Below are 15,626 nucleotides of genomic sequence, written 5' to 3' on the forward strand. Positions count from 1 at the left end.
AGAAAACTTCTTATGTCCTTGGCCGGTGTGAGCCAATGTCTAGGTACATGTGCTTGATAACTGAGAGCGACCTCGAACAGGTCAAGAAAGACTACTATCGGGAGAAAAAAAGTGGTGGTGATTCCATCTCTTGAGGAAGATATCACTACCCACGTGAATGTGTTTCTAAGTGTTTACACTTATTTTTTCATGTTAGGCCCTGTCGATCCCGTCATCATCGACTTCTGCCGCCAATACCAAATACCCTAGGCCAGATCCACCCTTCCTTTTGGTGGATTGTCATTTTGTTTTGATTTTTCGCGAGCAAAAAATAAGGGACGCCTTTCACCCCCGACCACCTCATCAGGCTGTATAGGCCCTGTATGTTTCGAGGTGGGTTGATAAAGCTTTAGCGTCGGGCCACCAAGGTATTGTTCTCGAGCATAAGTTAGGACAAGGATCGAGGGTGGATGGGTCGGTTTGTTCAAGTGAAAACTTCCAACCTAATTCTGGCCGAGAATATGCCATTTCCTGATAAGTGGAATATAGAGCGTATGTATGATCCTTTCTTTAGCTTTTATTTACTGTTTTGTTTCCTTTACTTCTTCTCATTGACATCCTTTTCTGTGATGTAGCGGTCGCTTGGATGCCTGGTGCGATTTCGAATCTCGAGGGCTGGGTTCAGACCCTAGCTTCGACCTCCTTGTATGCTGAGCGCTCATGGCGCAATTTGGCAAGGGGCCGATGGGAGGCCAAAAATGACAGTAAGCCTTTTCTTTACGTATCTGATGGCCTTAAAATGTTACCTTCTTACACTTACTTGATTTCCTTTCATACAGGTCTCGGGAAAGATGCCGTCATGAGGCCCCCATATGAGGAGGAGGAGGTTTCGCCCCCGATTCCGAAGCCGTCGAAGGAAAAGAAAAGAAAAAGAGCCTCGCCCTTCGATACTCCAAAGCCATAGAAGAGCAAGCCTCGCAGGTTGAAAAAAGACATTGCTGCCCTGCCTGCTGATGTAGCTCAACGACTAAGGGAGGAGAAAGAGGAAGATGAAGATGCCAACTTCGAGCTAGTAGCTCGAATGAAAAGGAGCGCTGAGGCCCCGAAGGTCGCTGAGACGGTGATGATTGAAGAGGTTCAGCCTCAGACCAAGGAGATCTCAGAAGATGGCCCGAGAAAAGTCCCCGAGCCGTTGGAGGCTGAAGATGCCTCCCGCCGTGATTAGCAATCGCGGATGTGGCTAAAAGGGCTGGTTCCGAGGCCACTCGAAACGAAAAGAACGCCCCAAGTGACTTTCTTGGGGCAATAGATATTGACGATTCGCCTCCCCTGCCCACATTTTCCGAGGGGCAAATTCAGGAAGCCCAGACCATGGAGACCCCCGATGTGGGAACGACCTAAGAAGGGGAGGACCTTTTCCTTGGTTGCTTCACCAGAGTCGAAGATGCTACCGATCTGGGTGATGTATCAAATATCTTTGATGAGGCTCAACGTCTTCTGAGTCGTGTTAGCCTTAGCGCCCTTTATCAATATTACGCTTGCATTTATTTCTTCTTGCCTGATTTCCTTCCTTTCTTCATAGGCCTTGACGCTTCATCAGGAAGCATTTTCTAAATCCCGGGCAGAGTTGAGCCGGTGTGAGGCTGATCTTAAAAGGCTCGCGGAGGAAAGAAATCCCCTCAAACTTCTCCATGGGCAAAAATAAGAGGAGATCGAGGACCTTTGAGCCAAACTGGCCACAACTCAAAAGAGCAGACCGACCTGATCGAGTAGGTAATGAAGAATTTTTCTAGAAGCTCGATGTGTCAATTCGATGACTAATACTTTGATCCTACAGGTTCAGCACAAGGTTGAAAAGATCGAACAGCTTCGTGAGGAGGCCAATATGATGAGGGCGAAGACTTTGGGGTGGAAACAAAATATAGACTGCCTTGCTTCGGAGAAAGAGGCAGCTCGAACCCAACTGTCATCGGTCGAACGTCAGCTCCAGGGTTTGAAGGAGGAAAGCTTGGCCCAATCCAAGAAGATTGGGGAGCTCGAGGCTCGGTTAGCCACAGACTTGCAAAGGTTTACATCTGTGGTGAAAAAGGTAAAGGCTGATCTGGAGGCGATCGTAGCCGTCTACCGCGCTTATGCTGAGGCTGCACAAGTTCGAGCAAAGGAAGTTAATGATACCACTTAGACTCGAGCATATTGGGCTACCGAGCATTCCAAGTTCCAGTCTCAAAGAGAGACTCTTGAGGAAATTCACGCTCGTAGATTTAACCTTGTTGCCGAGATCGAGAACACGAAAGAGCTCGAGGTCGAAGCTAAGGGGTGGCTCTCTTCTGATGATGATGATTTTGGAAGCGTGAGTGGATTCGAGAGTGGAGGGGATTCCGATGATGAAGTCGTAGCTCCCGAGGGAAATTAGGCACTTAGGATTTTTTCCTTTTTCGTATTTTTTGTGTATGATCCTAATCGACCCATTTAAATATTTTCATATATAAAAGATCTATTTTCTATTTTTATTTCAGTTTCTATATCGTACAAACTTTGTTTTGACCACGTCTTGGAAAATTTTCATAAGTTAAGAGGCTTGGGAAATTTGATCAAAATCGGGCTTATGTAGCCCTTATAATCGAGCGAGTACTTGTTCGAACTCAAAATAGGATGCCCCTTACGGTTTGATTAAGTGAGAGTGAATTCTCGAACTCAAAAATATAACGGCCCTTAGTGTAACGACCCGGCCAGTCGTTTTAAGAATTAATTCCCCGATCCCCCATTAACTGCTTTCCTCGTGTTTGTTTCTGCTATTTTGATTTGCCGGGATGCTTGGCTTTGAGTTTCGGAGAGTTTTGGGACACTTAGTCCCTAAATGAGAGCTTAAGTTTTGGAAATTTTACCGTAGTCAGAACAGTGTGAAGACGGCCTCGAAATGGAATTCCGATGGTTCCGTTAGCTCCGTTGGGTGATTTCGGGTTTAGGAGTGTGTTCGGATTATGGCTGTCCAACGGGACGGGACGGGACCAAATTAAGGGGACGGGATGGGATGGGACGGGACGACATTTAGCGGGATGGTGGCGGGACGGGACGAAACAGGATGGGACAAATGGGACGGAACGTTCGTCCCATCCTGTCCCACTAACAAATGGGATGGGACGGGTTCGTGGGCCTTAAGTGTATTTTTTAAAAAAACGTCTAATTTTTTGAAAATTACTATGTTTTTAAAGTTTGCAACGACTATATTTTTGACTTATTTAATAAACTTAAATGTTACTATGTTAAAATGAAAATTGGAATACTAAGTAAAGAATTATAAACTATTAAAACAAAAGACTTATAATGAAAATTATAAATTTGTAATAGAGTTATAATTTATATAATATACTTTCATAGTATTAACTATTAAGTAACTAAGACAATTCATAAATAAAATTCAACGCTTAGAGCCTTTTATTTTATTACTAGAACTTTCAGATCTCAAATACAAATATAATTCTTTTAAAGAGCACCTAATATACGCAGCCACCTTCTAGGAAGAGTTCTGTTTGAACTAGGCCTCTTAGTAGCCAATTACAAATTATCATACTAATATTTGTAAGCTCCTATACAGCTTCTTTGTAACTTATCAATAATATCTCTCGGACATTCTGCTGGAATTGGCAATGTTGATTGATGTTCCATGAACTCCATGCCGTCATCGCTCCCATTGGTTAATATCTCATTGTATTCTTCTTCTTCTTCCCTAGTGGTTAATTTTTCAAAACTAAGATTTCTTCTTTCTGAATTAATCCAATCTATAAATAATACGGAAATCTCTAGACTGTCCTCCGCTAATGAATGTCTATGATCTCCAATTTGAAATCTTGTCGTGCTAAAAGTACTCTCCGATGCTACTGATGATGCTTGAATAGCCAGGATATCTCGGGCCATAATTGAAAGTGTTGGAAAAGCCGTGCCACGCTCCCACCACCATGACAAAAGTTGTTCTTTGCCTTATTCGTCTTTAATATTTTTCAATCCTTGATTAAGATAAGAATCAAGTTCATCATCAATAGAGGAATCAAAACCTGTTATATCATCCATATCTTCCCATAAAACTTCTGCTCTAGACTTAGAAGTAGAAGGAGCAGTTTCACAACCAGTTGTATCCATAGATTTATATTTATCAAACATTGATCTAGCATAAGAATATATGCTAGCTTGGCAGTTTTCGAGAGATGGTTGTTCATTTTCTTGAATTTCTAAATTCTCATAAATTTTATGAACAAGTCCCTTTGCACCTCTTAGTTTTAAAGATGGTTAAGTAGAGTAGAAATTAAATAAACTTCGGGAATAGGTAAAAAATACTTTTTAAATTTTAAAATCATTTCTTTAATGCCCGGTGCATAAGTTGGATTTGTTTTATACTTACCAAATACAACAGAAATTCCACAAATATACCATAATATTTGTATAATAGTAGGATAATATATACCAGAAAATTATTTTGTAGCATAATAATTTTTTTTTAAAAATTTAGTAAGCTCTCTGATCTCATCCGAATCAGAATCAATAATTTTTTGATCAACAGGGTGAGCATTATGCATAATAATTTGGATAGACACCCGATAATCATAAGCAACTTTAAGCATTTCATAAGTAGAATTCCAGCTAGTACAAACATCTTTTGGAACTTTTATAAATGGAAGGTTAGCACTAGCATATTGTTGAGCAAAGTCACGAATTCTACTTTGTTTATGAGCATGAAAAATATAGCCACAAGCATGTTGTATTTTACTACAAGCATAAGAAAATAAATTAAGACCATCTTTTATAACCAAGTTAAAAATATGGCATGCACATCTAACATGAAAAATTGTTGGATTAATTGGACAAAGTCTAGATTTTAAGCTATTTGCTGCGGTTGTGTTAGCAGAGGCATTATCTAAGGTGATAGTTAAAACTTTATTAATGAGCCCATAAAAATCAAGTATTTGTAAAACAGTAGTTGCAATATATGCTCCAGTGTGTTTTGAATCAACAAATTTATAACCAATAATAAGTTTTTGCAAGTTCCAGTGATGATCAACCCAATGACATGTAACAGTTAAATAATCACAACCATTAGGACTACGACCTATATCAGATGTGATAAACACTTTACAATCTAAGTGAAAAAATATACAACGAATATACTGAAGATATTCGGTTTGAAATTTAAAAACATCATTTCTAACGTGGTCTTAGGAAAACCTTGAAAAGCAGGGTTATAAGTTTCTTGTATATAATGCACAAAAGCAGGGTGAGAAGGGAAAGTAAAAGGTAAGCCACAGATATCCATCATTTTTGCAAAGTTCTCACGATCTCTATCTTTGTTATATTTGCGTAAAACATGAATAAAAGCAGGTTTAAGTTGTTGTTGAATTTGATTAGAACCAGATCCACTAGGAGTATCAGTACTGATGGTAGGATCTATCATTTTTCCGGCTTCTATGTTATCTTGTATCCATAAAGATTTGTGATCCCTTATTAATTGTCTACTTAAACCTCCCGTACCACTACTTGTTGTGTGTGCAAATACTTGCTTACATTTTTCACATATAGCACGATGATTGACTTTATTATATTTAAAAAATTTCCATACAAGTGATGTTTTGGGACGTTCAGCCTTAGGCTTACCCCTTACAAGGGGTACAGGGGGTAAAACTCCAGACTGAGATTTACTCTGAGTTGGAGCTTGTGTTGCGGGACTAGTGGGTGTTTCATCTAATTCTTCTTCCACATTTTCTTCATACTCAAAAAAATATCATTGCCAAATTGTCTTTGTAAAGTTTCATGATCTAATTGTTCTCCGACATGAACATCATAAAATGTGGGGGGTTGGGAAAATGAAGTTTCATCAACATGAGTCATTTCATCAATGTGCTTTCTAATTCTAGGTCTAGGAGAAGGGTTAGGATTAGGATTACTATGACTTTCACCTTTACTATTTTTTTGCTACTTTTTTTAAAAATACCAAATACATTTTTAGGTGCTATAATTTAAATATGAAATTAAATTAAAAAAGCTAACACAAATATTAAACACACAAATGAAATACGAAAATATAACACGTAAAGTAAACATAAAAATTAAGCACTAAAATGATACGCAAAAATTATATGTTAAAATTAGGAGATGGAACGAGTGCACCGTGATTAAATATTAAAACTTGAAGAAATTACCCAAAATATTGCTCCAAATATTTGATGAATTAATTTGAAGCTTGAAAGTTGCTCCAAAAAATTTGCCCAAATACTTAAAAGTTGAAACTTGAAAGTTATCACTTGATACTTGATAATAACAAAATTGAGAGAATAATATAGAATATAGATAGAATATTAGAATGTAAGAGATTTGAGAGAGAAGATTGATTTTTTGTGGGAAAAAATGAAGAAGAATGGGGGGTATTTATAGTAGAAAATAGGGCCAAAGTGTAATTTAATAAACTTAGGAGTTATATTAAAAGTTTGGGGAGGGGGGTTAGGGGTGTTTCGGGGGGGGGGGGGTGTTTGGACCATTGGCAATGGCTATTTTTGCAATTTAAGCCGTTGCCCAACAACTAATTTTTAAAAAAAAATTTGGCGGGACGCGGGACGAGATGGGACAAAATAGCCGTCCTGTCCCATCACGTGTCCCGTTTAACATTGGTCCATCCCATTTAACTTGAAGCGGGACCGGATGAGACGAGGGACGGGACGGGATCGGGATGGGACGGCGTGTCCCGTTGGACAACCATAGTTCGGATTGTGTTTTGGAGGTCTGTAGCCAATTTAGGCTTGAAATGCCGAAAGTTGAATTTTTGAAGTTTTCGGTTCGATAGAGATATTTTGATCTGAGGGTCGAAATGAAATTTCAGAAGTTGGAGTAGCTCTATAGTGTTGAATGTGACACGTGTGCGAAATTTTAGGTCATTCGGATGAGGTTTGATAGAATTTTTGATCGAAATCATAATTTGAGAGTTTTTGGAATTCTTAGGCTTGAATCCAATGTAAAATTGGTGTTTTGATGTTGTTTTGAGCGTTCCGAAGATTGGAACAAGTTTGAATGATGTTTTAGGATTGGTTGGCATGTTTGGTTGAGGTCCCGAAGGCGTCAGGTGTGTTTCGGGTGCTCAATGGGACATTTTGGAACTTAGAGAAATTGCAGAAAATTGCAGCAGCCTAGTTGTGGTTTCCTTCTTTGCGTTCGTGAGTAGGGTCTCGCGTTCGCGAAAATGAGCTGGGGCTGGGGGAGTTTTAATGCTTCTCGTTCGCGAAGGTTCTCCCGCATTCGCGAAGTTGAAGGGATGTTGCATCGCGTTCGCAGCCTGGGAATCACGTTCGCGATGAAGGAAGCTGGACCCAAGCGAAGTTGTACTTCGCGAATGCGAGGGTCCTTCTGCGTTTGCGAAGAAAGAATATCTGGGCAGTATTTAAATAGACAATCCACGACCTTTCTTCATTTTTGCACCATTTTTAACGGGATTGAAGCTTTTGAGGGAGATTTTTGAGGAAACCAAAGGCGAATCACTTGGAGGTAATATTTTTGGCTTCATAACTCGTTTATATGTGATTAAAAGTCTAATTAGTGGTGAAAAATTAGAAAAAATCAGTGCAAAGTGGGTAATTAGGGCTTGAGATTTAGAGACCTTAAAATGGGTATTTGAGGGGTCAATTGAACTTCAATTTCAGTGTTCTTGATATGTATAGACCCGTGAGAGTACGAGGATTCTGAAAATGTAAATTTTACCCGATTCCGAGACATGAGCCTGAGGGGCATTTTGGTCATTTTACCTAATTTCGCGTATTAGCTTAGAAGTTGTTTGTAGAATCAGTTACTTGAAGTGTTATTTACATTATGCAATTGAATTGAATAGATTTGGGCTATTTGGAGTCGAGTACTCGTGGCAAGAACGTGATTTCAGGTTAATTTTGAGCCGGTTCGAGGTAATTGGCTTGCCTAAACTAAAGTAGCTTTAATTGTGTTTTCCTTTCCTGCTTACTCTACTTGAAATTTAAGCCTGATGTTAGCTTAGAAACGCATGTCTAATCAACTTAATTGCTTTATTCCTTAAACTGCCTTAGTTGTATTATGTGAAGCATGCTAGGTTAGAATTACCTATTTTACTTGGTACGAAATTGAGTTTAATTGAGTATTCTTTGTGTTGTTGCTATGTATTTTACTTTGAGACTATGAGACAGCATCCCGGGAGATCTCCTGCACGTATTTATGATTTGAACTGAGGTGCGGGATACCGAGAGATCCATAACACATATATTGAGGATACCAAGAGATCCCTAGCATATATTGAGGATACCAAGAGATCCCTAGTATGTATCGAGGATACGAAGAGATCCTCAGGATACCAAGAGATCACTGGCACATATTGAGGGTACTAAGAGATCCTCGGGATACTGAGAGATCCCTGGTTATTAGTCTTGTGATTGTTTTTGCCTCTGTTTCAGTTGTTGTTATCCTTATTATCCTGTATTAATTCTTATTGTTATTTTTCAACTGTACTGCTTTATCATATACTGTCATACCTTATGTTTCATTTAATCTTAGTAGGGATCTAATCTTCCTTGTCACTACTCGATCGAGGTTAGGCTTGGCACTTACTGAGTACCACTGTGGTGTACTCATGCCCTTTCTGTACATATTTTTCATGTGCAGATCCAGGTACCTCCACTCAGACTTATCATGCTTGAGACAAGGCGCTTGTAGAGACTCCGAGGTATATCTGACACGTCCGCAGACCGAAGAGTCCCTTTCTACTCTCCCTTTTAAGTATTAGCCCTTCTGTATTTTCTTTCCTTTGTTAGATATTCTGGAGTTAGATACTTGTAGACATTCAAAGGCTTGTGATCATGAGATTCTGGGTTTTGGGAAATGTATCTAGTTTTCGAGAGGTGACATTGTGTATGCCGCATGGCACTTTTAAACACTGTTTTATTTCACTATTTCGGTTTTTATTATTTCTTTCGCAAATTGGTTTATTTTCCATATTGTTAGGCTTACCTAGTCGTAGAGACTAGGTGCCATCATGATGGCTTACGGAGGCGAACCGGGGTCGTGATAAGTTGGTATCAGAGCTCTAGGTTCATAGGAGTCATGAATCAGAAGTCGGTTTATTAAAGTCTCGTTGATCGGTACGGAGAAGTCTGTACTTATCCACGAGAGGCTATGTAACTGTTAGGAAAATTCCACTTCATTTGATTTCCTTGTCGTGCGAGATTTTGATATCACAATTCTAAACTCCTGTCTTCTATTCTCTCATAGATGGCGAGGACACGTGCTGCCCAAGATGATCAGGCACCCGCACCCCCTACTGCAGCCATCAAAGGCCGGGGCTGGGGTAGAGGCTGAGGACACGCACGTGGTGTAGTGAGAGCACCTGTGCGAGGCACCATCAGCAGTTCCAGCCGGAGTCCAGGCACCTAATACGCCTACTGCTACTACTACTCCAACACTTCAGGATACTCTAGCATAGTTCATGAGCATGTACACCACTTTGGCTCAGGCAGGGTTGCTTTCCCTTGCTGCAGCTACATCTCAGGCCAGGAGAGGAGCACAGACTCCCGCCGCCCGCACTCCTGAGCAGCGAGTGCATGTTGAGCAGGTTCTCGAGATTATTCCTGTACAGCCTGCAGTCCGAGATCAGCCCAAGGATAGGGCAGCGGCTTCCGAGGATGAGCAGCTGAGGCTTGAGAGGCTCAAGAAGTACAAGCCTCCTGTATTCAGTAGTCTAGCATCAGATGATGCTCTGGGATTTCTAGATGAGTGTTACCGTATTATCCGTACCATGGGTATATCAGTATCGAGCGGGGTTTCTTTCATTGATTTCTAGCTTCGAGGAGCCACCTATGAGTGGTGGCGTACCTATGAGTTAGACAGTCCGGATGAGGCTATTTCAGTGACTTGGAGTCAGTTTTCAGATTTGTTCCTGAGAGAGTATGTTCCTCAAATCCTTAGGGACGCATGGCGCACAAAGTTTGAGCATTTGCACCAGGGTGCTATGACTGTCTCAGAGTATGCTATCCGTTACACTAGTTTGGCTAGATATGCACCAGCCTTGGTTTCTACTGTTCACGAGAGGGTTCGCCAGTTTATTGAGGGGCTTATTCCCAGCATCAGGTCTAGCATGGCTCGTGAGTTGGAGATGGATATTTCTTATCAACAAGTAGTGAGAATTGATAGGAGGATTGAGGGTATGCATGCTAGGGAGAGAGAGGAGAGAGAGGCCATGAGGTCTCGAGAGTCAGGCCATTATTCTGATGCCCATGCCCCAGCTGCAGGACGTCATGGTAGGGGTTATATGAGTCGCCATGTTCATTCAGCTCTTCCAGCAGCTAGTGGTATTCCAGTTCCTCCTAGGCCTCAGGAGCCTTATTATGCACCTCTGGTATCTTGCGTTCCTCCTGCGCGGGGTGCTTTCAGAGGTCAGTCCAGCAGACCTGGCCCGAGCTAGTCACAACCACCACGTCCTCCCAGAGCTTGTTTCGAGTGTGGTGACACATTCTATGTGGTGAGGGATTGCCCTAGACTTGGGAGGAGTGCGCCTCCGCAGACCTTTCAGCAACAGTGCGCCTCGTAGAGTTCTCAGGCTATGGTTACAACTCCAGTTGCTACCCCACCTACTCAGCCAGCTAGAGGTGGAGGTCAGGGAGGTAGAAGTCGCCCTAGAGAGGGAGGCCAAACCCGATAGTATGCCCTTTTTGTCCTTACCGAGGTTGTTGCCTCCGATTCTGTCATCACAGGTATTATACTGGTTTGTCACAGAGATGCACGATTCTATTCGATCCAGGCTCCACTTACTCTTATGTGTATTCTTATTTTGCTCCATATTTGGGTGTACCTCGTGATTCTTTGAGTTTCCCTATTTATGTTTCTACTACTGTGGGAGATTCTCTTATTGTGGACCATATTTATCGGTCGTGTTTGGTTGCTCTTAGTGGATGTGAGACCATAGCTGATTTATTATTACTCAGCATGGTAGATTTTGATATTATCTTAGGCATGGACTGGTTGTTGCCTCATTATGCTATTCTTGATTTTCACTCCAAAACCGTGATGCTGGCTATGCCAAGTGTACCGCATGTTGAGTGGAGGGGTACTTTAGATCACACTCCCAGTAGAGTTATTTCTTTCCTTAAGGCTCAGCGAATGGTTGAAAAGGGGTATGACACGTATTTAGCTTATGTGAGAGATGTCAGTATTGATACCCCTTCAGTTGATTTAGTCCCAATAGTACGGGATTTTCCTGATGTGTTTTCAGCTGATTTTCCGGGCATGCCTCCCAATAGAGATATTGATTTTGGCATTGATCTGTTGCGGGCAGTCAACCCATTTCTATTCCTCCATATCGTATGGCTCCTCCTGAGTTGAAAGAGTTGAAGGATTAGTTGTAGGAATTGCTTGATAAGAGTTTTATTTGGCCCAGTTTATCACCTTGGGGTGCTCCTGTCTTGTTTGTGAAGAAAAAGGATGGTTCTATGCATATGTGTATTGATTATCGCTAGTTGAACAAAGTTACAGTGAAGAACCATTATCCTTTTCCTCATATTGATGATCTGTTTGACCAGCTTCAGGGTGCACGAGTGTTTTCTAAGATTGACTTGTGCTTAGGTTACCATCAGTTGAAGATTCGGAAGCCAGATATCCCAAAGACTGCTTTTAGGACTCGGTATGGTCATTACGAGTTCCTTGTTATGACATTTGGGCTGACCAATGCCCCAATAACCTTTATGCATTTGATGCACAGTGTGTTTCGGCCATATCTTGACTCGTTTGTCATTGTCTTTATTGATGATATTCTGGTGTATTCCCGAAGTCGGGAAGATCACGAGCAGCACCTGAGGACTATGCTTTAGACTCTAAGAGAGAAGAAGTTATATGCTAAGTTCTCGAAATGTGAGTTTTGGTTGGATTCCGTGGAATTCTTAGGCCACGTGGTATCGAGTGAGGGTATTTAGGTGGATACGAAGAAAGTAGAGGTGGTGCAGAGTTGGCCCAGAACATCCTTAGCTACAGAGATCCGCAGTGTTCTTGGCTTGGCGGGTTACTACTGTCGTTTTGTGGAGGGGTTTTCATCGATTGTAGCCCCTATGACCAGACTGACCCAGAAGGGTGCTCCGTTCCAATGGATGGAAGTGCGTGAGGCAAGCTTTCAGAAGCTCAAGACAGATTTGACTACAACCCAGTTTTGATACTACTTACAAGTTCGGGGTCTTACACTGTCTATTGTGATGCCTCGAGGATTGACCTTGGAGCGGTTTTGATGCAGGATGGTAGGGTGATTGCCTACGCATCCAGACAGTTGAAGGTGCATAAGAAGAATTACCCTATTCATGATCTCGAGCTAGCTACCATTGTTCACGCCTTGAAGATATGGCGTCATTATTTGTACGGTGTCCCTTGTGAGATTTATACTGATCATCGAAGCTTTCAGCACCTGTTCAAGCAAAAGGATCTAAATTTGTGCCATAGGAGGTGGTTAGCATTACTAAAGGACTATGATATCACTATTTTGTATCACCCGGGCAAGGCCAATGTGGTGGCCGATACCTTGAGTCGCCTGGTAGAGAGTTTGGGGAGTTTGGCTTATTTACCAGCATCGGAGAGGCCTATGGCGATGGATGTTCAGGCCTTAGCCAGCCAGTTTGTGAGATTGGATCTTTCAGATCCCAGTTGGGTTCTAGCTTGCGTAATTTCTCGGTCTTCCTTATTTGATCGTATCAGGGAGCATCAGTATGATGACCCTCATTTGCTTGTCCTCAAGGACAAGGTTTAGCATGGTGATGCCAGAGATGTGACTATTGGTGATGACGGGGTATTGAGGATGCAGGATCGGATTTGTGTACCCAAAGTTGATGGGCTTCAGGAGTTGATTCTAGAGGAGGCCCATAGTTCGCAGTATTCCATTCATCCGGGTGCCATGAAGATGTATCAGGATTTGAGGCAACACTATTGGTGGAGGCGGATGAAGAAGGATATAGTTGGATTTGTAGCTCGGTGCCTCAATTTTCAACAGGTGAAGTATGGGCACCAGAGACCGGGAGGGTTGCTTCAGCATATAGAGATTCCGAAATGAAAGTGGGAGCAGATCACCATGGACTTTGTAGTTGGGCTCCCACGAACTGTGAGGAAGTTCGATGCCATTTGGGTGATTGTGGATCGGCTGACCAAGTCCGCACACTTTACTCTTGTGTGTACTACTTATTCTTCGGAGTAGTTGGCAGAGATTTATATTCGGGAGAATGTTCGTCTGCATGGTATCCCAGTTTCCATCATTTCAGATAGGGGTACTCAGTTCACATCACGGTTCTGGAGGGCCGTTCAGCATGAGTTGGGTACTCGGGTAGAGTTGAGTACATCATTTCACTCTCAAACGGACGGACAGTCCGAACGCACTATTCAGATTCTTGAGGATATGCTCCATGTGTGTGCGATTGAATTTCGAGGGTCTTGGGATCAGTTCTTTCCACTAGCGGAGTTTACTTACAACAATAGCTATCAGTCCAGCATTCATATGGCACCGTATAAGGCTTTATATGGTAGGTGGCGTAGTTCCTTGGTGGGTTGGTTTGAGCCGGGTGAGGCCAGATTATTGGGCACAGACTTGGTTCAGGATGCTTTGGAGAAGGTTAAGGTGATTCAGGATAGACTCCGTACAGGCCAGTCCAAACAGAAGAGTTACGCGGGCTAGAAGGTTCGTGATGTTTCCTATATGGTTGGAGAGCGGGTTCTTCTTCGGGTTTCACCTTTATTGGCCTTTTTGAGATATTGAGGCTTGTTGAGGAGGTTGCTTATGAGCTTTCCTTACCTCCCAGCTTGGCAGGAGTTCATCCGGTATTTCATGTTTCTATGCTCCTGTGGTATCACGGGGATCCGTCGCACATGTTGGATTTCAGTTCAGTCCAGCTGGACAAGGATCTATCTTATGTTGAGAAGCCAGTGGTAATATTGGACAGGCAGTTTAGAAAGCTGAGGTCAAAGAACGTTGCATCAGTGAAGGTTCAGTGGCGGGGTCAACCGGTCGAGGAGGTGACCTGGGAGACTGAGCAGGATATGTACAACTGTTACCCTCATCTTTTCACTACTTCAGGTATGTCTCTATGCTTGTTTGAGGACGAACAAATGTTTAAGTGTGGGAGGATTTAATGACCCGGCAGTCGTTTTAAGAACTAACGCCCCAATCCCCTATTAACTGCTTTTCTCGTGTTTGTTTCTACTATTTTGATTTGCCGGGATGCTTGGCTTTGAGTTTTGGAGAGTTTTGGGACACTTAGTCCCTAAATGAGAGCTTAAGTTTAGGAAATTTGACCGTAGTCGGAACAGTGTGAAGACGGTCTCAGAATGGAATTCCGATAGTTTTGTTAGCTCTGTTGGGTGATTTCGGGTTTGGGAGTGTGTACGGATTGTGTTTTGGAGGTCCGTAGCAAATTTATGCTTGAAATGCCGAAACTTGAATTTTTGAAGTTTCCGGTTCGATAGTGAGATTTTGATCCGAGGCTCAGAATGGAATTATGGATGTTGGAGTAGCTACGTAGTGATGAATGTGACGTGTGTGCAAAATTTCAGATCATTCGGACGAGGTTTGATAGACGTTTTGATCGAAAGCGTAATTTGAGAGTTTTTGGAATTCTTAGGCTTGAATCGGATGTAAAATTGGTGTTTTGATATTGTTTTGAGTGTTCCAAAGATTGGAACAAGTTTTAATGATGTTTTAGGATTGGTTGACATGTTTGGTTGAGGTCCCGGGGGCCTCGGGTCTGTTTCGGGTGCTCAACGGGATATTTTGGAACTTAGAGAAATTGCAGAAAATTGCAGCAGCCCTATTCTGGTTTCCTTCTTTGCATCCACGAGTAGGGTCTCGCATTCGTGAAGAGGAGCTGGGGCTGGGGGAGTTTTAATGCTTCGCGTTCGCGAAGGCTCTCCCGCGTTCGTGAAGATGGATGAGATGTTGCATCGCGTTCGCATCCTGGGAATCGCGTTCACGATGAAGGAAGCTGGACCCAAGAAAAGTTGTACTTCGCAAATGCGAGGGTCCTTCCGCGTTCGCGAAGAAGGAATATCTGAGCAGTATTTAAATAGCCAATCCGCAACCCTTCTTCATTTTTCCACCATTTTTGAACGTGATTGAAGCTTTTGATGGAGATTTTTGAGGAAACCAAAGGCGAATCACTTGGAGGTAACATTTTTGGCTTCATAACTTGTTTATATGTGATTAAAGGTCTAATTGGTGGTGAAAAATTTGGAAAAATCAGTGCAAAATGGGTAATTAAGGATTGAGATTTAGAGACCTTAAAATGGGTATTTGAGGGCTCAATTGAACTCCGATTTCTGTGTTCTTGATATGTATAGACTTGTGAGAGTACGAGGATTCAGAAAATGTAAATTTTACCCGATTCCGAGACGTGGGCCCGAGGAGCGTTTTGGTCATTTTACCTAATTTCGCGTATTAGCTTAGAATTTGTTTGTAGAATCAGTTACTTGAAGTGTTATTTACATTATGCAATTGAATTGAATAGATTTGGGCCATTTGGAGTCGAGTACTCATGGCAAAAACGTGGTTTCGGGTTGATTTTGAGCCGGTTCGAGGTAAGTGGCTTTCTTAACCTTGTGTGGGGGACATTCCCCTTAGGATTTGGTATTGTGGTAAT

Source organism: Nicotiana sylvestris, chromosome 7, assembly GCF_000393655.2.
Source record: "Nicotiana sylvestris chromosome 7, ASM39365v2, whole genome shotgun sequence".
NCBI classification, from domain to species: domain Eukaryota; kingdom Viridiplantae; phylum Streptophyta; class Magnoliopsida; order Solanales; family Solanaceae; genus Nicotiana; species Nicotiana sylvestris.